This window comes from Ursus arctos, unplaced genomic scaffold (assembly GCF_023065955.2).
Source record: "Ursus arctos isolate Adak ecotype North America unplaced genomic scaffold, UrsArc2.0 scaffold_15, whole genome shotgun sequence".
Lineage (NCBI taxonomy): Eukaryota > Metazoa > Chordata > Mammalia > Carnivora > Ursidae > Ursus > Ursus arctos.
Window position 1 is genome coordinate 17,023,624 of NW_026622819.1, and position 26,974 is coordinate 17,050,597.

General features: G+C 37.3%; 1 protein-coding gene across 2 annotated transcripts in view; it reads right to left on the reverse strand.

Annotated features, from left to right (window-relative positions):
- The window catches only part of CDH12 (cadherin 12), a 258,791-nt gene that overhangs the window by 128,963 nt on the left and 102,854 nt on the right, over nucleotides 1-26,974 (reverse strand). The gene's annotated exons all lie outside the window — the stretch shown is intronic.

A 26,974-nucleotide genomic window follows, 5' to 3' on the forward strand; every position in this document is an offset into this window, starting at 1 on the left:
TAAAGTTGAAAGTAAAATATGATTACTCTGTATCTAGGAGTTCCTATTGCAGCTCTATCCCAGGTGGTAACCAAAGAAGACCCATTTGCATGCTTCCTTACCAAAATCTTAGAACTACTCAAGGCCGAGAGGTCAACATACTGGTAAAAATGGGATTCAGGATAAAATTTCTGCTGCTCTTCCTGGCTTGGAATTTTATTTTCACATTTCTGTAGCAGATCCTACTGTCTGTCCCCTGCTAGAAAATGGAAAATTATCTGTGCAAACCTATTCTACCCAAATAAATTTAGTACCCGGAATAAAAAAACAAAAACAAAAACAAAAAAACCTATCTATCTATCTATCTATCTATCTATCTATCTATCTATCATCTATCTATCTATCTATCATCTATCTATCATTTATCTATCATCTACCTACCTATCACCTCCTCTCCAAGCCTTAGGTTTTTGTTATAAAATTGGTATATTAGTAGGAATTTGGATCAAGTGAGTTTATACCTGCGATAGCTTAGAAGAGTGCCCAGTACATTGTAATTGGTTCAATGAATGAAAAATGCAAGTATTACATATTCCCTTCCTTGACTTGTTGAGAAGATGGATTGTTTCTTTTTGTTTTTCTAATGATGGTCTTATAAGTATTCAGGTTGAGGAGAAGCTGTGATACAAATCTGCAAAGCTGAAAGGGCTCTCAGTTATTTTGTTTAATTAAATGGTAGTTGGGTAGAAGAATAACATTCTAACATGGGGAAATACAGAGATAATTGCATCTAATAGTACAGATAGTGCAGGTTGTGCAGCTGCCAAGGTGACTGAACATTTGCAGAGGCAGTATTTAAAGGGAATTCTTACGAAGTTCTGTAATAACAATTGTAACAGCTATTGTCACAATAGTGCTGTGTAACAAATACCTGGAACTCATTTGCAAACGGCAATAAGCAGTTAGTCTCATGGTCAGGGTTCTGCTGATTTAACCCGGATTATTCTTAGAGGCTCTGTTTCAATCTGTAGGTCCACCTATACTTGGTTTCCACCTGTGGCCTGGGCTTATACAGTGGTCTTTATTCTGGGACCCAAGTTAATGTTTAAACAGGTATCTGGCAGAAGCTCTCTTCATGGCATTTACAAAGCATAAAAAGAAAAACCCAACTGTGAATGCACATCAAGTCTCTGCTATGCCATGCTTCTTACATCCTATTGACCAAAGCAAGTCACATCACCAAGCCTCAAATCAAGAAGCAGAGTACTTCTGCCTGCAATAGGAGAACAGACAAAATCTCAGCACAACGGTCATGAATACAGGAAGGTGTGCTAATCTTCCATGTAATGTTATTCCCTTCTCTTCCTTTATCACCAATAAATCCCTAGAAAAGGCTGTTATTGTTTTTTAATGCTTTTGAAATTGGATTATGGGTACAGGTTGATTGTTTGCTTGTCTCCTGTAACTGCCTGTGAGCTATTCCCCAAGTTAGGGGCAGGGGTTAAATGAGAGTGGCCAAAAAAGGTTACACGTTTTTTTGGGTTTTACTAGGATATCTCTGATTTAATAGTTTTCATGAACTCAGTGTTGAAATATCATCTTTCTTTGTTTGTGCCTGTTATTTTTCTATATTCTCTTCTTAAAACAAACACACCACATAAAAAAACAATAAAGAAAAACTACCCTCTATTGTTCAATAATTTAGACTGCACCTGTCTGAACATCACCACTCCCCACGTTTCTGAAGAAGCTTTATTCCATCATTCCAGTATCTTCCCTTCTTGTGCTTATCTATAGAATCTGGGACATGTCATAACTCCGGTAATGATTATTCAGAACATTGTAGCCTTTGTCCACCCCTCAGTTATTATCTCACACTTTTGCTTGTGTTTAACACACTGACTTAATACCCCATAGGGTATGCACCAGGCTAGGGTCTATTCCAAACTCTTGCATCAAGCAATGCTGAGGGGAATATTGGTAAATCTGGACTATCTCCAGGAAAACAGGCTAACACAATTTTATAAACTTTACATTGGGCTCACAATTTTGTGCTGTCCGGTAGTGAGAGATGTAATGAGTTGTCACACATTGCAATTAGAATCAAGAAGCAGATTTTTGGCTGCAATAAAACACTGGGTCCTCTAATTTGAGATTTCTTAAACTAGTCTCATTTCATCATGTTCATAATAACAACAGCAACTATAACATGAATAAAAACCTGGGGCCAGTAACATCATGGTCCATATTTTATTTTAGTGAATAAGGACAGTCAACAAAGCAAAATAAACATTACAAAAATCTTCTACAAATTATAGGTTCATTTCTGTAGAGACATTTCTAAGCCCCCCAGATTAAGAAATAATCTCAGAATAAAAGATAATTTAGCTGCAGGTGATGGGGGAAGAAGCACGGCTCGGTCCTGAGATTTTCCCATCTTGTTACTCATTGGTTATGACATCATCATAGAATGGAACCTTGGAATCATGACCTTAAAAGTCTTTTTCTTCACTCATTTCAAGAGGTACTTGATTGGTATGGAATTCCAAATGCTATGGGGTCAAATGGAAATCTCTTTTTGGTCATAGAGAGAAAATAACTGTTATTTGACACAGAACTAAATTGTCCTCGTTTAGAAAAATCTATGCTTCTCAGCTATTTTACTATCTATGGGAGTATGCTTAGCAGTGATTCCCCATTTAACACCCAGGCCACCACTTAGCTAAATGAGTTGCCATTGGGAAAATGTGTATGTACTTGCAGGCAGAGCATCGTAGATGCATTATTCAGACTCTTCCGGCTGCTAGTGATAGAAAATCAACTCCAACTGCCTTCAGGGGGAAATGGACTTTATTGACTTGCGTAGCCTAAAAGTCGAGAGTGGTCTGGCTTCAAGCATACTACTAGATCCAGAGGTTCCAAGGATGTCTTCAAGACTCAGGCTTTTTAATCTCAGGGCTCTGTTCTCATCTACAGTGTCTCAGTTCACAGACACAAGACAACAAGACTGCCAGTGGCTCCAGGTTTATATCCGTTCTCTCAGCCACCTCAGGAGGAAGAAAATGTCCTTTTCGTACAAAACAGCTCTCACATCAACCTTAGAGTTGGAACTCATTGGCCTGATTACTTTGTCAAGTGTTACCCAGCATCCCTGAACTTAGAACTGATTGGCCAAATCCATTTTACCTCTGGAGTTGATGTTGCTGGGACCCACAACCCAAGAAGTAGAGAAAATGAGGGATAGGTAGCTCTCAAGAGAAAAGCAGGATTTTTTTTTCCCCCAAAGAAGAAGATTCTAGGATGCTGGATGGGCCACAACTGGGCAGAGTGCCCCCTTCTAAGAAGTCTCATTACATGAACCCTCCACTGAAATGTATCTACAACAAAGGCATCCCTTCTTCTGTGCTAAGGGAAAGGTGATTGATAGGTCCTAAGTGTTTTGTTTGCCCTTCCAGAGGCTTCAATACTCAGAAGCCAAAGAAAATGGAAACTAGAGGACTCAACAGTGCAAACCCGACTGGTAACTTCTAGAACCAAAATGCTCCGGGAGCGTAGTTCTTGAAGGCTTCCATTTTGTTACACGTGACAACCTAGTAATAAGGCTCGTCATATTTAAAAGAAATTATTTTTCAAAGACAACTTATAAGAAATGAAAATAATGTATGTGTTATTTCTTTCCCCTAAGCAAGTATCAAATTTACTCTCTTTAAAAGGCCCCAGATAGGGCGCCTGGGTGGCGCAGTCGTTAAGCGTCTGCCTTCGGCTCAGGGCGTGATCCCAGCGTTCTGGGATCGAGTCCCACATCAGGCTCCTCTGCTGGGAGCCTGCTTCTTCCTCTCCCACTCCCCCTGCTTGTGTTCCCTCTCTCGCTGGCTGTCTCTCTCTCTGTCAAATAAATAAATAAAATCTTTAAAAAAATAAAATAAAATAAAATAAAAGGCCCCAGATAGAATAACTATTTCTCTCCATCATGGCCATTCTTTTATTTATCTTTGTTAAAGTAGTTCTTAGGAAAATTCCTGAGCTTGTCATGAAAGTCAGAAGCTAAATTCTAGTATTAAAAGAAGTATCAAATCTCAATACATTGTATAAAAGTAAAATAAAATCACCCTCGGGCTATAATTAGAGGTCATACTCAATGCCTGTTTTAAAGGACTTACTAACATTCTTATTATTGATCACCAGCTACCATTTAGTTGAAGGTTCAATTAGATTGTTAACAGAGGGGATGTTGTAGGAACTGTTAGGTTACTATTGTTAACCATTTCTTCTTATTATTTAAAAGTAGCTATACATACACTAGTTTACAAGATACAGAAGAATGTATCTTGTTCTGTGTCTATTAAATGTATCTATTAAAAATGCTTGAAGTCGTCCAGAGCTTACATTCTTAGTGGAGAGGTTCTTTATAGAAATTAATAAAATATAATTTTAAAATATGAACTAAGGTTGCATGACATTTTAATGTTGCACAGTTTATTCTAACTACATGGAAAACATTCATCTACAATTGTATTTCTTGAGAGGAAACATACATGCTTTCATTCTTTTGCTCACAACCACATCTCAGCTTGAAAATGGAAAAAATTATTTTATATAAAATGCTTTATCTGACTACTCAAATATGAATCATCATGTGTGGCTTGGGGCTCAGAGAGACCACATGATCCACACCTGAAAATTTTAAAGGAGAGAAGATCAGAAAAAGGGGGCTGATGTGAGAGGGACAGAAGGAAGGACTGTAGTAGGAAGGAATTCTACTAACTGCCAAGTAGAGGCACTGCATTCTCAGAGACAAATGGGGGTGTTCTAAAATTCATGTTCCATTTTCTTTTCAAGCTTAATTCAATCTCAAAAGGCTTGTTCTTTTTTTTCCACCTGGAAAAAAAATGTTACTTCTTTGGAAAATATTGGTATATTACATGAATTGAACTATCTTAAATACCCTGGTTATAAAAACTCAGTGCCTAACAAAACTTGGAGACTTAAAAAGAAGATTAATTTGCAGAGTTTTTGTGCAGTTGTCATTGTAAAAGTCAAAGAGCGAGGGAGGGAGAGGGAGGGAGGGAGAGGTGTGTGTGTGAGAGAGAGAGAGACTAATTCCAAAAATGTATTTACAAAAAATTATCAGTTGCTACGTATTCCAAGAGAAAAATTAAGACTCGAGCTGTGTCATTTTGAGATGGTCAGTTCTGATACATTTTGATCTTAGTAAATGGTAAGGTGGGTATGCTATTTAAAACCAGGGACATCGTATGATTTTGAGCAAAAACAAAATGAGACGCTGAAGAGAAATGGACTGGAAAATTGTTAAGCAGCCTCATCTTTTTCCTAGGAACTTACGTAACTCTGACTCCTATCCATCATCTCTGCATTACTCAGGTCACTTCAACAGACATTTACGCAACAGGACTTCAAATGGAACTCCTGCTTTCTCAGAGTTTTGACTGAAGCCCCAATGCTGAGGCTAAAAGGTGTCAAACTCTTCCTATTTGTAAAGATCTGCAACCACCTATGGGGAGTTGGCCCAAAGGGTAATCCAAACCCAGTCTGCCCCAAGTGGACCATTAGCCGCCCCCAGGTTATGTGAAGACAAAGCATTCTCGGGGATGTCAGTAGGAAGGGCGTCTTTAGAGACGCTTTGTCAACCTTGGCTAAACACAGAATCACTAAAGATGCTCAGGCCGTACTTGAAACATTAAAGCCTAATGTGTAGTTCAGGGCCCCTGGGTGCCTCCAGCGAGCAGCCAGGTCAGAGAGACAATCTGCGGCGTTCCGGCTTTTCTCTTTCTCTTCCCATGGTGCTCAAGGCACCTTTAGCAAGCTTGGAAAGGCTTGGCTGTTGTACTGGGGAGTCTGACCCTCAGAGAAATCTAGTGACCACACCTAAAAAAGTTTAAGGGGAGGAGGACTGATAAAGAGGGGCTTGTATGGGACAGACAGAAGCGAGAACCCTAGCAGGAGGGAGCTCTCCTCCACCGAACGCAGTGCAGGGTACAGGTATGGCCTCCTAACAGCCAGATGTGGACATTCTAAAATGGAATCATGCTTGAGTTGTTCTGAAAGGGATTTCATTTAAAAAGAATGTCTAAAGACCATGAAAACCCTACAGAGAGACACTGTGTAAGTGGTGCCCTTGAAAACAAATGCTAACAGAATGAAGCCTTTCGTGGGCTAGAGAACTGAGCCATTATCCCCACCGGGGTACCTCTTGGCAACCGCAGAAGGGCTGTACTGGGGAGAGTGATGCTTTGAATTTCGAGTTAACTTTACCCAGAGAGCATCAGTCAACATCACAGTTATACTCTCTTATAAATCTTTGCCTTTTTCCTTCAATCCTGCTCCCCCTCCCCCTTCAGGCCCAACTTAGTAGGGGCCAGAAACAGCTGTCAGTAGGGAAGGAGGAAGGATGTCAAGTAGAGCAAGGAAGACAGAAGAAACTAATTATATTCTTCCTACTTTCCCAAAGCTGGCTTCCGATAAGGCCTGATCTGCGAGAAAAAGGAAGATCTGAATCAAATGAAAATAACTTTTGACAACTGGACTTTTTTGGAAAACCCACAAATGGGACTCATTTGATATTCAAGTTCTAATCCAAAGGAAAGATGAATATTTTAATGGAGGTTGTTTGAAGACAGTGACGTAGAAAAAATAAAACTGTTCTATAATTTTGATCTTCCTGAGTCCAACTCATTCAAACTCATCTTATATGGCTAATTGTTGGATACTGTGTTAAACATACAGGAGACAAAGACCATGACATTTATGGGGGTGTGTGGCTTGTCCATCACACAGCACTGTGAACTCCTTGTTGGCAGAACCCTTATATAATCATCACGATTACTGTTCATGTGTTATTATCATTATTATTTCCAGTGTTAAAATAAATCAGGAGGCCATTAGATTGATGTGGCAGCAATGCCATGGAGGCCTAAGTAAACAAACCAAAATCTAGGCATGTACATGCCTCAAGGTTACAAAACTGAAACCTAAGGACAACCACCATTCACAAACAGCCAACTAGGCTTTGAGCTTGCGCCAATCAGTCCTTTCTTTCCTTTGCTTCCGCCCTTTCTGTATAAATGTCTCTCCCCAGCTCGTGTTGACTCAAACTCTTCAGGTATGGTGCTGCCTGATTCAAATCAATTTTTGCTCAAATAAACTCTTAAAATTTTTAACATGCCTCAATGTATCTTCTAATAGCAGTAATAGTAACGGTTTTCTTAAGACCAGCATCACCCATCGCTGGCACTCATAGATATTCAAAAACATTTATTAAATAGATAGATGAATAGAGGAATATGCAAATACAAATTAGGGTTATATTCATTGGCATTGTAGAGACAATTTTTTACGATGTAATATAGTATATACCTTATAGTTAAAATTTACATATTTTTGCTATTAAAAGTACTAAAATCTTAATTCTCCCCTAAACCCCTGGGTGTTTTATTTTTGTTTGTTTGTTTTTAAGACTTTGTGTATTTATTTCACAGAGAGAAAGAGAGAGCACAAGCAGTAGAAGCAGCAGGCAGAGGGAGAAGCAGGCTCCCCGCTGAGCAAGGAGCCCGATGTGAGTCTCGAGGCAAGGACCCCGGGATCATGACATGAGCCGAAGGCAGAAGCTTAACAGACTGAGCCACCCAGTAGCACCCTTGTTTTTCCTTTTCTAACCTGTTTGAGCCACTTCTTCCTACCCTTAAACACACACACACACACACACACACACACACACACACACACACACGGTTGCAAACAGAAGTCAAATTTAAAAATACAAAGAATGAAACATTTCATTTATGTCACCCCCTGAAAATATTCATGCTGTGAAAAGTTTATCACAGGAAAGGGTGGATGGAGTATCTTTTCAACTGTTGATGTTTCATTGCAGTGACCTTGCTTCATACCCTGCACCTGTGCTCAATCCTCCACCCCCCCAAGGAAGGAGAAAGTTGACTCCTCCAGTGATCAGCTTAGCATACTGGAGAGGAGGGGTAATGGCAGAGGTTGTGACCCAGTCTACCACTGCTAATGGCTAAATCTGTCTTAATCTGGGATTTCATATTTGAAAAACTCCCTTTCTACAGATTATAACCTACAATCTTCAATGCCAATCTTATTAGGAATAAATGGGGCATTTTGGTCTCCAAATGCCTTTCTCCTGAATCTATTCACAACTGGGTCAAAACCCAGGTCAGGAGAGGGATTACTCATTTTGTTTCTTCCAAAAATCTCAGTAATCTTCTCTGCTTTTCTCATTTAATTGGTCAGATCTTGGCAGTTCAATTCCCTAGTTTTTTTTTTTTATATTTACCTTCTCCCCATAATGCTATTGTCATTAATTATTCTGTTAAACATTTCTCTCACTCAGAATGTAAAAAGTAACTTTTAACCCCAACTCTACTAATTTTTAGTCTTCTCTTCAGTCTATGCTATAAAGTAATATCAGATTTATTTTCTCAAAAGACATTTCTAATTATGATACTTTTGGCTGAAAGCCTCTCATGACTACTGGTTGCCTTCAGGAAAACTGACTTTTCCAGTCCTTCCCAGGCCGAATTACATTACTTTTCCAGTGTTCATCCTGTGGTTCACCCACAGGCGTGCCCTCCGCACTGGTCCACCCATTCCTAACGAAGCAGAATCTGTCTTGCCTAATTGCACACTTTTCCTTTGTTGTACTAAGCACGCAATTCAAACATTTCTTAGTTTTCAAACAAATGCCCACTCTTACCACCCTCCCAACGTGTAATTAGTTAGTGTGATGGTTAATTTTATCTCTGTACTTGGCTAGACCACGGTACCCAGTTACTTATCCAACACTACTGTAAGTGTTGCTATGAGGAGAGTGTGGAGATTTGAGTAATACATACGATCCGTCGACTTCAAGTGAAGCAGATTTCCCTCAATATGTGAGTGGGCCTCACCCAATCAACTGAAGGCCTTAAGACAAAAACTGAGGTTTTCTGGAGAAAAAGAAATTCTGCCTGAAGTTTGCCACTTCAACTCCCGTCTTAGTTGCCAATCTGCTGACCTACCCAAGAGGTTTCAGATTTGTCAACCCCCAAAATCATGTGAGCCAAGTCTTTAAAATACATCTCTCTGTAGATGATAGATAGATACAGAGATTTCATATATATACCTTTATATATTTGAAATATATGAAATATAGGATACATATATCCCATTGGTATGTTTCTGTGGAGAATCCTGATTGGTATAATTGGCTCTCCTCTGGGTTCCTGTACAACGTTGCCTGCTTATCAATTACATCACCCTTATTCCTGTCTAAATGTTATCATTCTCATCCCTTTCATCTTTGTCAGATATAAACTATTTGATATCCATTCAGAGCACGTTGCTTCTACAAGATGCACAGTAAATACTCCATTAGAGTAAAAGCAAAAGTGTTAGTGATTCTATCTTCATTTTCTTGCGTCAGAAGCCACTTCAATATGGACTTTTTATAAACAGAAAGTGATAGTGCCTGTCATCTTAGGGGACCGAGACTGGGAGGGAAAACACTTATGTATGTTAAGACATTACATATGACAAGCAACTTAGTCCCTTTCTGACAAAAAAAAAAAATGACCCGACTTACTCAACGCTAGGAAACTATGGTTTCAAAGTATTGGAACTGTCTTCTAATTAATTATGTGTGAAATATAAATATAAAAATAAAATATTATCTAATTAATATGTGTGAAATATTTTCTGTAGAAATATGATTAATGTTAAAAGATTTTAATTGATTTTTAAATAGCCTATCTTAGCAGAACTAGGATTTTGAATGCTTGTCTTAAATCTGCTCAAAAATTTTCAAGTTTTTGAAACAAAAATAGTGAACGATACCCCCCCACAGAATTTCGTTTAGTTTCACTACTGTATGAACTTCCTGGAAGTCTCCTTCCCAGAAAAGGAGCATATATCATTCCTCTGACACTTCCTAAAATCCCAAAGACAAAAGAAATTTGGTAAGTGTTTAGCTGCAAAAGGATAAAGTTTTGATAATAAATAATGGTTTAATGTATACATTTATTTCTGTTTTCATACAATTTTAGATAGTCTCTACACCTCATATTTTCATTTCCTCCATAATTCACAGTTCTTCCCATAGTCATCACCTAAGAATGAGAATCTCCTGATGTTTGGGTGTCTCTGACACCCAGAAGTTAATGTCTAAGCTTGATCTTAATAGTAAACCTCTGCCTTTCTGAAAATTATCTCAGACTTTTGGAAAGAATCTTAAGCCTCATGCCAATGTGGCTAGAAAGATAAAGACTATTAAATGTAGTTTTTCTAAGATACTTGGTTTTTCTGTGTCACTAAGGAATGAAAGATAAATTATTTAGGTTTTTAATTTTTCCTTCTCTAAAGGTAATCTATACATGCAAAACTCATCTGTTCCTTTGGCGGTTATTTTTTCCCTTAAAGATATAGTTACATAATGATTTTTAGAGAGTCTTAATAATGATATCAGTAATGTTACATTTTTTTAAAAAGACACTTGGCACTGAAGTAGTATTTAATAGAATATACTTACTATTCCCTCTAAGCTATTTTTAATGTATTTCAGAGGAAGGGAAAATGAGAGCAAATGGGTAACTATAAAAATAGACCTTTGCCTTTAATTTATACTCATTTTTAACTGAAATATAATGCCTGAAGAGTTAAAGAAGGTGATTCTATTTTCAAAATAGAAATAAGGGTTCATATTTACATAGATTTTCATTCTACCCATTATTTAATGGCAGATAAATTGTCAAAGAAAGATACTCATTCTTCCTCTATTATATAACGCAGAATCTGCTTGATCAACTATCCTGTTGAATAAGTAGCCAAACCACCTAAGATCAGCCCAATTCATTCTGGTAATCTCTAACTTTATTCCTCCTTTCTTCTTTGATGGAACACCCAAGGCTACTGAATATGTGGGTACAGCATTCAGTGCCTATTTTTCTAAACAGAGATGTGCTATCAGGTTCACTGCTGTCTCAATTTATGAGAAAAAAAAGAAAAAAAGAAAAACAAACCACCATTTAGATTTTCCCCCGTAAGGTTGCAGTGGCTCAACCATTGTAATATATTCTGGGCCTCACTTAAGACATGGTAGAATCAGGGCGCCTGGGTGGCACAGCGGTTAAGCGTCTGCCTTCGGCTCAGGGCGTGATCCCGGCATTATGGGATTGAGCCCCACATCAGGCTCCTCTGCTATGAGCCTGCTTCTTCCTCTCCCACTCCCCCTGCTTGTGTTCCCTCTCTCGCTGGCTGTCTCTATCTCTGTTGAATAAATAAATTAAAAAAAAAAAAAAGACATGGTAGAATCAAATACCAAATGAAAAACCAAATGAAAAATATAGAGAGATTTGAATTTGCTTTGCATATAATTGAGGGGTTTATTCGAGAAATATCTGTTGAGTCCCTACTATGTTCAAAAAAGTATTAAACTCTGTGGAAAAGGAACTTTTTGGCACCTACTATTTAAAAACCAGTGTATCAGTTAGCTTGAAAATATTGTCTCATCTAATTCTTTCGAGCTACTGGAAGCAAGATATTTTACTCACATCTTCCATATGAAGAAGTTGTGATTAGGAGGGATTACATAATTTGCCCAAGGCTTTAGAGTCTGTAAGAGCCAAAACAAAACTGAAATACAGATTTGTGTAATTATACAACCCACATGAACCTCCTTCCAACAATGCCGAGCTGCCCCAGAAGAACCTGTAGGTGGGCCATGGAGAAAATAAATAACAACATGAAAAATGATATTTTAAGAGAAACATTTAAGAGTTGTAATTTAGGAGTGAGATTATTTCTAATTAGGAGGATCAAAATCCAGGCTCAGCTGTATTTTAATAGAATGTTTCATGGAACATGCATATTTTTATCGTAAGACCTAAATTGCCGGCTTAGAACCACCATAATTACCAAAAGTAAGGGGAGAATAAGCAGACAAGCCAAGTATGATCCATAACCTGCGATATTTTATCTAATGTTACACTGCCAGTAGCTTTATTTTGGTTCTCGATGTGGCTGCAAATTTTTTAAATTTTCACTGACTGAAACAAATAAACTAAAAAATCATGAATAAAATTTGCCATTATAATATAAACCTACTCCTTCAATCGTAACAAAAAAAAGGAAAGAGCTTGTTAAAGTTCTCCTTTTTCTGTCTGGAGATTAGTTTTGGAAAGAAAGGCAATTATATTTCAAATTTTGGCATTTAATGAGAAAGCTATCTCGTACTAATATTTCCGTTTTATTTTTAATTTTATTGTGTATTCCATTGCACATGCTCATTGATCATAGGAATATTGTCATTATTATTGCATGAATCAGTACAATGATTTTCACATTAGAAAATTAGGAGATTATTTTCCATTTGTAAGGTGGGAAAATATACAGTAGGTGGGAAAATATACAGTAGGGTATGCTTTCGCTACAGTTTTATTTGCAAGCAATTGCAGCTCTTTGGCAGACATTATGTGAAAATGTTTAATCTTTCTTTGACAATTTCAAGATGCTTCTATTCTGAGAGCTTCCTAGAGTCCTCAGGTATAGTTACTTTCATTTGTAAATTGAAGTTTCTTTCAGTGCAAGATACCAAGTAAAAACTATCAAATATCTTTAATTTTGTATGTGATAAGCCTATTTAGTCTACTTTGAAAGGAAAAAACTTAGGCTTTGGAATATGCAAAATAGATTACTTCCCGACCTGTAAATGAAATGCTGAGGCCTTCAGGAGTATCTGATCTTAAAGGGTGTAGACTTTATCTTTGGCTAGGCTATTTTAAACCACTCTGTTAAAAATAGAAGTTAATTTAGAGAAAACAGATAGTAATGCAAATATTCTTGTCCGTAGAAATACAAATTACGGCTGCTGGAGTGCAATTGATTATTGCCCTGTGGATAAACCAGATTTTCAAATTCATTTTAACATTACTTTGCTGCATATAAATTTATGCTTCTTTGATATCTCCTTCATACCAGTCGTAACATCTTACTGGTCCCCTCTTCAATAACAAGATAAATAAAATCTTCTTAACACTTGTTCATTTTAGCTCCTCATGAAAGTCATGAATTTGCCCTTAAACTGAAAATATTCTTTTAATATCTTTAAGATGCATTTTCACATATAATATGGAAATAGATATACTGATATACAATGTTATTTAAAGGAGATCTTTAAATGTTTCATTTCATGTAATGCACACTTATAAAAATTACTGTTTAGAAAGCTGTTAGTTCACTATTAATCACAAACACTAGAAAACTTTATTCCAGTTTCCTATTCTTAACAAAGCATTTTAAAACATTTTTGGTATAAATTGTATCATAATATTGTCATTTATCTTAATGCAAATGGAATTTACATAATTACCCAAATTAGAACTTTTTAAAATTTAATTCTAGTTATTATTGATTACCAATATCTCTATCATATAGCCTATATACTTCTCAGTTTTACGAAGTCACATCCACAGAGATAAATCTAAGATATCTGAAAAACGAAAATTTTAACTCCTGCCTACGGTGAGGAGGGAGCAGAAGGCTAGCAGAGGACAGGCAGAAGCTAACACCCCACAAACCCCACCCCAGGGGATCTACATGACATTCCTCAGGCACTCCTGGCTGCCCTAAAGGAAAACCAAGTAGTTAATTTACAGAGATTACAATCCTGCAAAACAGGAGTCTCCCTCAATTTACAAAAGTCTTAGCAATTTACAAGAACAAAGCATTTCTATCAATGGCCTAACTTCCAGAAGAGAATGTAGGCACAATTAAATGTCCTTATAATCTGCAGCCCATTGACAGATACTTGAAGCCCACAAAGTGAAATGTTCCTCCAGGAAGCCCCCAACTATCTGTGTTAATGACTTACTGGAAGGAAAAACACCTTAACTTGACAATGGCAAGGCCTCCAGGATCCTGTGAGTCTTCTTTAACATATGAAAATCTTTTTGAAACCTCTCTTTTTCTTACCTCCCCCAACCCCATAGTATATAGTCAAACACACATCACAAATTGGGGGCAGCAGCTCCTTCTGGCCACGGGTCCTGTCCCTGTGCTTTAATAAACCACCGTTTTGCACCAAAGACACCTCAAGAATTCTTTCTTGGTAGTCCTCTCCGGACTCCACCTCACTGAACTTCACCTATATTCCAAAACCCCATCACCAGTAATGCAAGCATTATCTGTTAATTTCAAAGCTCCCAAAATACCATTAAATCAATATGATAATTACCCACAAAGAGATAACAACTGCATTAATATAATTTTTTAGTTACAAGGTTCTATTCCATTGAAAAAATAAAATCCAAAATATTTACAAATCAAAAAGAAAAATATTGCTTGGTCAATGCTCCTTTATTTTCCAATGTAGGAATGATTCTATTTTAAGTGGGCTTCATTTCCCCAGATAGTAATGTAGAACACAACTGAGTTTTTTTTCCATATTAACTTTTAACCTTGCTATGGCTTATGCTGAAATGTGTGATCATATTTACTTAGAAGTACCGGATTACAAAACATTCCTTACCAAAACATAGAAATTCAAGTGGATGATTTAGTTATAAGCTTGTTCTTTTTTTCCCCCAAGCTTTTATTTAAATTCCAGTTAGTTAACATACAGTGTAGTATTAGTTTCAGGTGTAGAATTTAGTGATTACACCCGGTGTTCATCACAAGTGCCCTCCTTAATCCCCATCATTCATTTAACCCGTCCCCCTGCCCACCTCCCCTCTGTAGCCCTCAGTTTGTTCTCTATGGTTAAGAGTCTGTCTCTTGGTTTTCCTCCGCTTTTCCCCCCTATGTTCGTTTGCTTTGCTTCTTAAATTCCACATATGAGTGAAATCATATGGTATTTGTCTTTCTCTGACTGCCTTATTTCATATAAGCCTATTCTTTAATTGAATGGCTTTTTTGACAGATTTGACAACTTAAGATACCTTTTATTGTACACAAACCAAACATGTTAATGATGCTTCAATTTCACTGAAGATGTGACATTATCTCATACGTCACCTATTTTCTCCTTTCTTTCATGCAAGTTCTTTTTTGCTTCACACTTTTAATTGACCCTCAAATTCCACACGCCCTCCACCTCAGCCGTTTGCAGTATTTACTATTACCACTAGATGTCACTACTTTCTTCGCAGAAGCAACTACAGATGGACTGGAGTCACGGGAAAACAGACTGATAACTACACAATTTATTACATCTGCAAGTTAATACTACCTGTGGAGAATCATTTGGATGCATTAAAATGTTGACCAATATTATATTTACTATTGAAATATCATGATAAGCCTGTCACATAAGAATCGAACATTGACAAACATTCTCATTGTCAAGAGTTGGTCAGGGTTTTAAAGTTAGGGCTTGTGAATGATTTTGCTTCAAATATTTAAGGAGAGAAAGATTTCGATATCTACCATCATGTGATGCTCCCGATGATGACATTAGGGCAAATATCCTCATACCCATTTCATAAGAAGTAAATGAGAAAATATTGAACATGTTTTATTCATTTTACTTTGTTCCTCATTTTCCTTTAAGTGCTATTACGATATACATTATTTAAAATATATAATTCTGGATATCAAACATTGACTGCAAAAATGTTCAGAATATTGTACAAGACATTCATTTATTCATTCATTCGTCCATTTATTTAACACATACTTATTGAGACCAACAACACCCGAGCGTTGTTTTAGGCATTTGCAAGGCATCAGTGAATAAAACAAAACCAGACAAATGCCCCAGGCCTGGTGGACTGTACGTGCCAGTGGACATGTAAAAAATCTTATCAATCACAATAAACATAAAGCTTTTAACTGAAAAAGACTGGCTTGCCTCAAATCAGATAGCTTAGTTCCATCAGGAAATTTCTGAAGTCTTAGAAGAACTCGAGTTACTTTCAGTAAACCAGGAACTATCTATCAATAATTACCAGGGGTGCCTGGGTCGCTCAGTAGGTTAAATGTTTGGTTTTGGCTCAGGTCATGATCCCAGGGTCCTGGAATTGAGCCAGGCATAGGACACCCTGCTCAGTGGGGAGTCTGCTTCTCTCTCTGCCCCTCCCCAGACTCATACTCTCTCTCCCCCTTTCTCTCTCTCTCATAAATAGGTAAATAAATAAATAAATAAATAAATCTTAAAAAAAAATAATCACCAAAGGCAAGGTAGCCTTTTTGTGACTTGGCACAAGAAGGCATTCATAGACACAACGTGCCATCTTAGAATGGTATCGTCACAAGCTTGAAGCTGTGTGCTGTGTTCACGCCTGCAATTTTATCTCATTTTTCTGAGCCTCCAACGGTCCAAAAGCATGTAGGACGGAACTGGATAACAGAGGAATAGTAGTGAGGCAAAGAAAGAGGATCCTGAATGTTTAGTCAAATTTGCTTCAGCAAAGGAAAGCCTCCTCTGCGGCAGCTGCTTGCACATTGCAGATTTTCCCTAATTCTGCATCTGCTGCTCACATTTTAGGAAGCAGTTACATATAGAAAACCTTTTTCTCTAAAGCATTAAAATTGTCATCTCTCATCTATGTCTGTCCTTGAGGGACATAAAGTTGATCAACAGCATTTGTTGAGGACTTTATTCTTAGGAAATGTGAGGAACAAAGAAAAGAAACTTGAGGCACGAGGCATGTTACCACGTTTTAGAAGTACGGAATTATTTGGCTTTGAGTGCTACTATCCTAAGTTCTTTTTTAAACTTTAAAATTATAAATGAGATAAATTTATACATGGTTAGCATTATCCATACATACACTAGCCATAACGTCAAGCTAAGTTTAGCAAAAACGATCCCGCATCTCTTCATCTGGTCCTAAAACTAATCTGTTTACTTTATTCCCAGAAGGAAGTGGATGTGCTCTTTTTTTAACTTGAATTTAGTTCCTCTTAAAGCAATTCTCTTCTTTGTCTTCTTCTATTTGCTACAGAGGGACTGTTTTGTTTTTGTTTTTTGTTTTTTTTTGCTTCTGCGGGACTCAGAACTGAAAGAGGCCAAAACCAAGTGTGGGGACCGTGACCATCTCATCCGTGAAGCTCCTTTTTGAATTAGTTAAAGCAGCCTCTGCAAGTCACCGCAAAGTGTGCTGGGGTCAGTCTCATCACTGGATGAAAAAGACATTCTTTTCTGCTCTCTCGTACCTCAGTGATGCCACTTCCTTTTTCTCTTTTAGATATGATTGGGGGGGTGGAAATCTGCCACTATGAATTGCCCTCTGTGAAATATGAACTGAAGGTCTGTTATTTATGCATTCTGCTGACCTCATAATGGGCAAAATCCATCTCAGAAACCTCGGGGCCATTAAGAAGAGGCAAGGAAGCGCATTCAAAGCTTCTCCCCGTGTCAAACTGCTGGCTTTCCTTCTTTGGCATCTGCTAATTATAAAATGCCCACTTACCTGCGTTTCCTTAGAGGACTCTCTGAAAAGCCTCAAACTGTTTCTAAACAGGAAGGGGGAAAATGCAAGAGTCTTTTCAAGCAGCGTGTAAACGCCCAACTGGTTATAGTAATTTCGTGTACCCTAAATTGACAACTTGGTGGAATAAAAGAGAAAAGTCTCTGTGATCTCTGCTGAGGAACCACTATTTACTGCGTTTGGTATCACCCACCCATAGTTCTGAAATAGCTGACACTAGTCTCTGAGGAAGTATTATCAGCAAACTGAAAATTCTTCGGAAGTGTTTATTTGTGCGTTTTATCCCTGATTCACAAGACAAGCTTCACAGAAGATTACCATAGAATTTCAGAGTACAGGATCTCTAAGAGGCATCTAACAGCCAGTGAATGAGTTTGTGCTACAGGACTACTTTCAGGAAAAATGAGAAATTCTGTTGTGAATACTTTGAGGTGAACCTTGCCTCTCAAGGTCTAAAATCATTTCTCTTCCCGAAATGCTGAATTATGGGCCATCTACATCGGCTTACCAAAAAGACTACCGAATATGCAGATGAATGTGCTGGTATCTAAACTTCCTTATAACACATGGTTCAGCTCTTTATCTCAAGAAACTCTTCAGGTCAACACAGAAGATAAGATGTTATAAAGCCATATATTTCAAATTGAATGTCATCACCTACACTGCTCAGTCACACTTAGGCGAACAGAAACACTCACTTAGCAGGAAAAACAACAGTGTAAAAGTTGTTGCTATATCCTTTCTATAAATGTTCATTTCTGTATCCTTTCTGGAACACTACCTATAATCCACCCTACCATAGTCTTTCTTTTGTAAAATCCACTTACATACTTCCAAGAGAGAGTACGGGAAGGAAAAACACTGCTTGGATTGTGCTATCAAAATCCTCTTACAGCGTCTTTTTCTCTACCAAGCCAATCAATTAATTATGCTTCCAATGCTTTCCCTGTATCACAGTCCTCCCTTCCCCTATCATTTAGCTATGCTAAGTTCAGGTATATGAATTAGAGAATTGGGGGACTGGAAGACACATTCCAAGTAGTCTAATACAAAAGTCTACCCCATGCAAGAATCTTTTGTTTATGATTTTTGAGAAGCAGTCTCTAGCATTTGCATGCACACAGTAACAATTTTCTCTATAATTAGATAAAGATAAAGATTATATTTATATATATATATATATATGTTAATCTCTCAACATTAGCTATTAATTACACTGAATGAGATCTTGCTCTAACTTACAAACCTGCCCCCCTCCATCTCGACTCTTTCTATTCCCAAGATTAGGGGACAGTATTTCCTTCCAGTCCTGGTAGATCTTGGCTTGTCCCCCAGAACAAAGTTAAATAGTACAGTCTTCCTTCCGGGTCTTCAAATACCTAAGGATACCTAAGGATAGCTTTTAAATTTCCTAATGTCTTCTGTAAGCTAGACTGTTTCTGGTTTCTTTACTGATTCTGTAGAGAAGATATAACAGTCTTTCTAGAATACTCATGCCTGCAAATCTTTTGCTTTTTAAGACTTGGTCATTCTATTATTAATATGTTTTTGTAAGTTTGTAGTGGTACTTCAAAGAGAGCTCTTAAAAGTCGCAGAGATTTTGGGTGTACTTTTTAGCCATTACCATGGTTCTTGCTTTCTGTGAAAGCATTTCTCACAGTATTGGATAGGGTGTTAGATCAGTATTTTTTTTAATCGCCACTGACATGAGTGAATCGAAGTTTCTCTTGTATAGACTTGAGGACTTACAGCTGATTGTTGGCACATGCAGATATGCTGCTAGTAGTTATGATATATTGCATGTACACTGTATTCACAGTGGAGAAAGTTAAGAGCTTTGGATTGCCAGAGAAGAATTAGCTTCTTGTCTTCTTCCTCTCATACTTACTTTTCCCATTTAAAGCAATCAATGCTCAAACTGTAATAACTTCACTAATGCTATTGCTGATTCAAACTTTCAAATGGGAAGACTAAAATTTACAACTACAGTCACCAGGTGTGTTTCTCCTGTGAACCGGGGAAAAAAGAGTGAGACAGTAAGCATGCATAAAGATGGGGATGATGTGTCCAATTGCTAGCTGTTCACTTACTCCCTGCAATCATTTCTAATTTCTAGTAAGTCTCACAACTGATCGGAGCAACTTTTTAAAAAATAAATCTTTTATTTATTTATTTGAGAAAGAGAGAAGGAGTGTGAGCAGGAGAAAAGGGAGATAGAGAAGCAGACTCCCCCAACCCCCTCCCCGAGATCATAACCTGAGCCAAAGGCAGATGCTTGCTTAAGGAACAGAGTCCCCTAGGTGCCCCCTGATCAGAGCAAACTTGATTTGTCCCACTGTTGTCCTTAACCCACATTCAATCTCTTCCGTGGTTATTTCATATAGCTGAAAGTTAGGTCCTTCGGGAGCACATTAATGTTGGACAATGCAAGGATTTAATAGCTTTCTCTTATGTGACTGAAGTTTGAGGTCGATGTGAAAATTTTGTTTTCAGTAGTTACATTCCACAATTATTCAAATGTAGCCACTTTTTACATCGATTTTACTAATGCTATCTATTCTCAGAATTTTCCATTGATACTAGAAATAACTACATTATTTAGAAATTCATTCTATGTCACGGTTCACTAAGGCTTTTACTGATTGAGATAATCAATTAGAACTCTCATATATGATAAGATATGCAATTGCATGTCTTCCTGAGGAATACAATGTATTCAATTTAATTAAGAATTCGGTTATCTTTTTCTTTGTATGGAAAAACTGAACAAAACACAAACAACAAACAAACAAGAAAAAAGTAAAAAAACAAAGGAAATAGCATTACTATAGCTGCAAAGTTTGGGAGATCAAATCCTGAATGTTCCTGAGGCCACATTCACACTGCTTTAGTATACGTGGAATCTTCCTGAAAATCACAATCCATTTTACAGCTTTTTCCCTTAGGGGGGGGTGGGGGAAGACAATTGAAAAATAAATTCATGAATATATTCAACAGTGGCCCTGTATAAAGAAAACTGCCTCTCAAGTCTTTTCTAAAACATTGTATTTCTGAAACATTTGACTAAATAGACCCTTCATTTTTTAAGTGAAATAATAGAAAATGAGATAAGCCTCTAATTATAATTGACAATAACATTCTGGTGTGATATGACTTGTGCCTCTGGTATTGATACGAATGTCTCTAAATGTGACTCCTGAATTCCATCTATGAGTATTTTTCCATCAAAACCCTCTGAATTTTTTTTTGACAATGTGCCATATTTGGTCACAACAAAAAGTAATATGTTACATTTATAGGAGCTACTGCCACCACATAAAATGGCACTGTCAGTTATAAGAAATATTTCCACTTATTTATTCATTGTAACCAATTTGGTTCCTCTTCGATTAGCCTTTTCTGGGCATATTTTTGCATTCCTGTGCTAAATTTAGACATAAGAACTAGGAGCATCAGTTAGGTCACCCCTATGCAATTAACAGATACTTTTTATATCTCTGGGAATTGCTCTGCAATAGTTCATGTTTAATTAGTAAGAGTAAGAATACACACAGAGTCTGCCCCATGACTATAACAAAAAGCAGGCCAGGAAACACATTCGGTACATTTGAAAGTAGAGTGTTCTATCCTTCTGACTTTCTATTCCATTTTCTTGAATGTGAATTATGACTCCAATAATATGCTTTTGGGGAAAAAAAGAAATGATTTCTGGCATCTTGTGGGGGAGGATCTGAAGAGGTTTTAAATTATATTTTGTCATGAAAATACACATCTTGTCATCTTTCTTTAGATGTTAGAGTCTTTCATCTCGCTTGAAAGTTCAGATTGATCTGTAACCTTTTTTTTAGGAAAAAAAAACATATGTCAGACTCTTTGATGTGTTGTGCATATTTTTGCTCAGGAAGCTACCAGGTTTCTTGCAGACCACAACTGAGAAATGCAAATTGAATTTTACACACTACCCACTGACTTGGGATCCTATTGAAGTGCCCTGGGAATCCAACTGCCCTACTTTGGGTTGTCTTAGGCAATTCAGTGACATAACTGGTAATGTGGCTTAAATGTTACAGATGAGGTTTATATAGACAAGGTGACCTTCCTCATCTTCTAGCCATTGGTGGACATTTTCAGAAGGCACCTTGACTTGTTGACTAGAAGCAATGAATATCTTAGTCCAGATTCCAGAGAATGACAATTCTCTCTCTTCTCCCTCTCTCCCTCTCTCTCTCACTCTGGTATGATTTTCCTTAGCTACCAATATCTTTTTGGCAATGTCATTCCAACCAACATTACCAGCATATGTGAATGTGCCAGCTTATGGCTTGAGAACTAGGTTGAATGAATTCTTAAGGACAGGACTAATAAGAAAAACATTTTAAGTTACAATTAAGGTTACAATTAAGTAAGCTCCTTGAGGTTCTGAAACAGGATTTGATATCCCTGATTCCATAAGAAAAAGAGAAGGAAGAAGGAGTTTGCTTGAATGATGTCCTTGAATAAGCAGAAGTGAATGGAAAGCAAGCTGTGAGTGGAGGGGCTGGTCTTCACCTGTAGTTGCAGGAGTGAAGGCAAAGAATATGTAGACAGATGTCGGTACAGAAGTAGAAATTCTGGGAAGATATTCTCTTCTGACTGCTTTTATTTTCTCAGTAAAAACTGAGCTAGGACATCAGTTGAGAGAGAGTATGAAAGAGAAAGTGTTGGAGGTTTGAGGAAACAGTATAACATAAGATTTTCTACACTTAGGAGTAGATTCAGTAGATCAGGGGAATCTGGTGGGACAGCCAATGGGCTCTCTTGAAGTTTGTGGTCATAGCAGACAAGGCAGGATGGCTGTGTATTTCCTCCAGTCACATTACCACTGTCACTGTTGTGGGTATGGCGGAAGCAGAGAGGTGGATTTAACCAGAGGCAGGGCAAAGAACTTAAAGTTGTATGCAAAGGAATGATAATAATAATCAATGGTAAAATTTAGGGTGGTTGTAAGAAAGGATGTAAAGCCACAGATAGGGGATATTAAATACAAAAAATTAAAATAAGTGAATAATAGTTTTCAGTGTGTTGGGGAGATTATTAGAATTGAGTTATTACAGGGAAAAAAATCTGGAAAGATTGTGTTCAAGAATTGAGCAGCTTGAAATTGAGGTTGCAGAGAATACAGTTACTGGAAATATTAATGATGAAAACCCTGGAAATGAGAAAAAGAAGCTTGAGATTTAGAATAATCATCTATCATCCTTATCGATACTGAAACTGCCAAGAATTATGATACAGGTAGTACTGGAAAGAGACTACAAGTGGGCTTTAGGGTAAATTTTCAAGAATTTTGAAGGGATTTAGGGAGAACAGGAGGGGAAAAAATGGTCTGGAAATGACAAGAGGGAAAATGAAACACTCATTCTCACCTCCAGAGCTCTTATACAAAGGCTTCAGTAAAAAAAAAAAAAAAAAAAAAAAAAAAAATCAGCCATCACTTGATAGGAATTTTTAGGGAAGAAATAGTCTCGGGGAAGACCCCAGTGTTGGCAGATAAGAGATTGAGGCAATACTGGCTATGCTCCTGAGGGGTTGCATGCCCCAAGGAGCAGTCTAGATGGATGTCAAGAGTTAGAAAAGGATGGGAGATGGAGGCAGGAGAGGGGTTGTGCCATGCTATATGGTGATACAGATTTATTGACCATTCATGCCCCTCTTCTCTAAAATATATGCTCATGTCTTTGGTTAATCTTATCAAGAGCTTTTTTAAAATATCATACATACTAATTCTTAATTGAGTCTTGCATATTTACTTTTGGCGTCTTTCATTTTCTAGCTAATAAACTGATTATTGTTGTTAAATATTTTTTCTTTTCAGCGTAATTTTACTATTCTTTTAAATAATCCAGAAAATAGCAAAATCTACATTCTATATTGCATTTTGGGGTACTAGTAACATTTGTCATATAAATTTTTCTTTTAATTTTTATTTAAAGCAAACACATTTTCCTGGTTCTTTAGTTATTCTTGATTTCCCTCCTTCATGTTTGCTCATCCATAAATTATAGTTTGGATCATATCATACTAGACAAGTCAGAATTCACTCTACCGGCACTGATTTTCAGGATGGATAAAACAAATAGGAGATTTATAGTAATGACAGTACTCCTAGAGAATAAAGGGGAAGTGGGAAGCCTTAAAGATATTCAAAATTGGGCCATGGGAAGGTTTTCTGTATCTTCACTTCCCAGTCAACATCAAACATATGAAATCAAGTGGCCACAAAGACAGCCACAGAGACATGGAGATGAAACGTTTTCCATTCCAGAATGTAGTGACAGAGCAATTATGTGCAAAACCTGTGACTAGGGGGAAAAAATACCACATGGTGATAAGTATCTTTTCATAACACACATCTTATTGTGCAAGTAGCCAGGAAGCAAACGGCATGTTAATGAAGAATTTGGGGACAGTCAGGTAGGTGTGAGAAAAAGAGAGAGAGAGAGATTAGAATGCACTAATGATTCCAAGATATTACAACTATTTCTTCTTTTTTCATGTTTTCCCTCTCATCTTGTACTTAATTGATTCCTACTTTCCTTCATTCTCTCCTTTTCTCTACTGCCCTTTCCTGGGCTTATCTGGGGCTGTGAAGAGTTTGGACTAATTATTTTTGTTGTGGTGGCAGGTAGAGAACATTCCAATACAAGCATGTATAATCAGAACTAATAGATGCTTAATTTTCAAACTAATCAGATATATTTAAAAGACAAGAAAACTGAGCAATTTCAGGTCATTACGATTTGCTATCTGGAAATGTGCTCATGATCCAATATGACTGATGATACTACCTCATGTACCCTGGAAAATCCCAAAGCCCACAGTGTCATCCTGAAATTCTACCCAGAAACATTCATTTTGAATACAGATAGTTTTTTTCAGGACAATACAATTCAATTCACTGATATTTCAGTGTTAGTTAATGACACTGGAAACTATCAGTTAGCTAGTAACACAGCAAATACCAGCAATAGTTCTGATTTTGTAGAAATACCTCTCAAATCACTAATTTAATGGGTGGAGGGTGGGAAAGGAGGACTGGCTTTAGTGAGCTGTGGAAGGCACTTTTTGTTTGGAGCAAGAGAACAGACTTTGAAAGGGATTGACCAATAACCCTGAGTAGGGAAGATATAGTTCATTGTTTAAGTGTTTGACGCTGATAAAACATTGGTGACATTACTATTTCTTGCTAGTTATGTTTGCTGAGGAAGGTTTTGTTTTGTTTTTAAGATTCTATTTATTTATTTGACAGAGAAAGAGGGGGAGAGAAAAAGAGAGAGAGAGCACAAGCAGGGGAAAGGGAGAGGGAGAAGCAAGCTCTCAGGGAATCATAGTCATTCTACATCCTGCTTTGCCAGAGTTGGTCCTGGTTCACAGTCATTTCCCATCATCTCACCTATTTGACATCTGTCCTAGATCAAAAATATCCAGGTTTGGAAGAACATTATAAGGCAGTCCTGAATATAACCTATTTATTGAAAATTTAACACACGGTATGACTCTTCACAGACAATAAATGTTGTTTGCTATTACTAAGACGACTCCCAGTGCTATCACATTCCTTGTTTGCTACTGAAGATTATATAATTTCTCTCACCCTTGGCTTCTTCAGCTGCAGAGTAAGAATATAGTATAGCAAGGCTACAATACACAGTTGTTAGGACTAAAGAAATAATGTGTGAATTAACAGCTTTGTACAATAAGGTTCTTGATATTTGTGGTTTTAGTAGTTAATAATAGCTTTGTTTTTATTATGAAACAATTATCTCAAATGTCTCTATATTCATCAAGATAGACCCAAACTAGTGGATTACTGAATGACATCCCATAACCTAAAAGGCCGAAAAGGGACTTCAAAAGGTTTTGGGAAGACCATAGAGAGCTGAGGAATATAGGTATACTCCAAAAAGTCTTGAGTCTTAAGTGTGTCAAGAGTTGTTGGTATTACTTTTAATACAGGGCACATTTTCTATTAAAGAGCTTTCAGATGGAATCATTCCAACGTCCGGGTGGTCCACTACACCCATAGACCCTACATCTTTACTGCTAGAATAGGATATCTGATTAGTATTCCAGAGCATATGATCCAATGATTTACAGTATTCAAAAGCCTGTGAAAATGGTGAGAATACTGAAAGTTGTGAGAGAAGGAAAAAAAGCTAAGAAATGAAAAAAAAAAAAAGATGAACATTTTCTTCACACTTGCTCCCAGCTGGGATTACAGCTGCTTGATTCATACCATCTGGGGGTGTCTAATTAGAAAGTACCTAGAATAGACTTTTAAAGAAGTAATTTGAGAATAAACTTAACAGCAGCAGCAGTTCAGATCCCAAAGGGCTAGGAGTTAAGTTTGCATGAACTTATGTATCAATGAATGAAAGAAATATTCACTCATCATAGCACTTGAAGGTTATTCCTGAAAGAAGCAAAATGCCACTTGCTTCTTTGTTGTGTAATAAATCTGCCAGAGATGGACTGACCTGTAGATTGGTAAATAAAATGAGGAAAAAAACAAAAAAGAAAAGCTATGCATATGAGATTTTTGCACAAGTTCACTGCTACATTGTGGTCTAATTTCCCCCCCCAATTTTAAATACAATTTTTTAAACACACTAATGCATTGATTTGAAAACAAACTGCTCTTTCGGTTACTAAATAATTTGACCAGTTATGATCAGATTTCTATCCCCAAACTTCTTCTTGGTGTGTCTACTAAGAATAGCCTTCAGGAGAAATGAAATGGTATATTTTTCTTACTTAACCTAATTAATAAAGATTTCATTTACCAGTCAGATTGATTTAAACGTGAAAGTGTCATAGAGATTTTCAAAATCAAAATAATTCTATGGAAGCACAAATGATAAACACTTAAAATGTGCACCCTGGAATTGATGAAAGATGTTGTTTTTAACTTTTCAATTTTGGAATCACTGCATTTTTACCAGGTGTATTGATGTCCAATATCTACCACCAGTGTTGAGTTTTATAAAACAATTGCTAGTATACTGCATAAAAAGGACCCAACAGGAAAACAGAAAAATAAATTCTCCTGTTTTTTTTTTTTTTAAGATTTTATTTATTTATTTGACAGAGAGAGACAGCCAGCGAGAGAGGGAACACAAGCAGGGGGAGTGGGAGAGGAAGAAGCAGGCCCATAGAGGAGGAGCCTGACATGGGCTCGATCCCAGAACGCCGGGATCACGCCCTGAGCCGAAGGCAGCCGCTTAACCTCTGTGCCACCCAGGCGCCCCTCTCCTGTTTTTAATCATAATATGATAGTAATTTTTATTTCAAGTATTGATAGTTGTCTTACAGTCTTTTTTTAAAGATTTTATTTATTTATTTATTTGAGAGCGTGAGAGAGAGAATGAGTGAGGGCACGAGCAGGGGGAGGAGCAGAGGAGGAGGGGGAGAGAATCTGAAGCAGTCTCCCTGCTAAGCACAGAGCCTGACACGGGGCTTGATCTCAGGACCCTGAGATCATGACCAGAGCTGAAACAAGAGTCAAATGCTTAACC